The 1,604-nt window shown below is 44.3% G+C and overlaps 1 protein-coding gene across 7 annotated transcripts in view; it reads left to right on the forward strand.

The window, feature by feature from the left end:
• Positions 1–1,002: 1,002 nt before the first annotated feature.
• Positions 1,003–1,604, forward strand: part of LOC106886004 (poly(rC)-binding protein 3-like) — a 525,351-nt gene continuing 524,749 nt past the window's right edge. For 4 of the 7 annotated variants that reach the window (XM_014938586.1, XM_014938583.1, XM_014938584.1 and 1 more), the window contains exon 1: positions 1,003–1,235. The gene's annotated coding sequence lies outside the window, so the exon portion shown is untranslated. The remainder of the gene's footprint in view (positions 1,236–1,604) is intronic. The other 3 variants (XM_014938588.1, XM_014938589.1, XM_014938590.1) reach the window with 3 other exon arrangements.

The raw sequence follows: 1,604 nt of genomic DNA on the forward strand, positions 1-1,604 counted from the left end.
AGATTCTGTGATTCTGTATGTCCCACTACCAGCCAGCTTTCATGAATTTCCACTTGCCTCTCCCTCTGGTAGTCCATCAAGATGAAACCCAGCTACTACCCCAGCTCCTGTCTCCCTGCTTCCTCCTCCCCAAGTGATCCCGTTGGAGCCATTTACTGAGGCAGATGAAAACCCGAACATGGAGAAGTAAAGAGAAAAAAAGCATCCAAATGTGCCAAAACCAAGGGACTGAATTGGACACATGGGCTGGGGACATCTTGGGAGGGAAACTATCCCGGGTCAGCTGCTCCACAGCAACATGCAGAGCCTCACAGAGGCTCAGAGCTTGCCGTAAATCTAACTAAAGTACTCAGCCTGTTTTGAAATCCACCCACGGCCTTACTTTTTACAAACTCGGGAAGAAAATGGCAAATTAATCCTTTTTTAAAAAGGATGAGTCGGTTCCTTGTCATTCTCCGCGCGGCTCAGGATATGATAGTTCCTGCTGCATAAATACAGATTGTTTCTTTTCACAACTTCCCTTTCATCAGACTGCTAGGAAGGCCTGGAGGTTGTTAAAAAATGTGAAAGAAACTTGCTTCCCAATTAAGGTCAATCTCTTTTATCAGAGTCTTTGCATATAAACTTCACTTTCAGGAGGATTTCTATAAACTCCATCCCCGGCTCTGACAAATTGGGAGATGCCCAAATCTCCAAAGGAGCTGGAGAAGCGGCTGACTTCTTTCCCGGCTCGCAGCGCGAAGCAGGGATCTGATCTGTCATGATGACTGAGAACATGTCACAACAATCTGTTTGCGTTCTTCAGGAAAGAAAAACATCTTTCTCTCCCCGAGCTGTAAGCTAATTTGGAGATTTTGCAAGCTGACATGCAACCTGATTAAAATGACCCCAGGCCAACAATTCTTCTTAGGCAGCTCCGCAATTAAAGTCTAGACCTATCTGTAGCCCAGGTTTGGCTTTTGGGGTTTTTTTTTTTTTTTTTTTTTAATTTTTTTTTTTTTTTTTTCTTTTTTCTTTTTTCTTTTTTTTTTTTTTCTTGGGGATTCTCCTTTCTCCTGCCAGACTGACTTGCACCTTCTTGATAATTTCTCTTCCCCTCGTTTTTTTTTTATACTCTTCTCCCTGCTTCCAAACCCTGTGTCTGTGTGTTCCAATACTATCACAACCTCCGCTAAAAATAGATCTTTTTATATACCCTTCCTCCTCTCTGACCCCATCCAACACCCCTTGTTAAGGTGAGTTGTGTCTTTTCATCACTTTTTTCCTTGTGTGTTGTTTTTTTGGCTTTGTTTTTGTTGTTGTTGTTTGTTTTTTTTTTTTCTTTCCCTCCCTTTAGGGCAGGTTTTAGGGAGGAGGGGGTGTGGAGGAGAGAATTTCGGGGGGAGTCAGGCATGTTTGCAAAGCCTTATTTTCCCTTCTGCAGCCTCAGCATCATTCCGGACTGCTCCCTTTTATCCCAAGGATGTAGCTAGCTGATGAAAGTGGGGAACTACTCTTCCTTAGCACTGCATGCTTGGGAGGCACAGCAACAGCAGGGAAAAAAAAGCTTCTCTTTTTTCCTTCGCCCCCCCCTTTCCCCCCCGCGCCCCTGTTCCCTCCTTCCC

This window comes from Calidris pugnax, unplaced genomic scaffold, assembly GCF_001431845.1.
Source record: "Calidris pugnax isolate Ruff unplaced genomic scaffold, ASM143184v1 scaffold13, whole genome shotgun sequence".
NCBI lineage: Eukaryota > Metazoa > Chordata > Aves > Charadriiformes > Scolopacidae > Calidris > Calidris pugnax.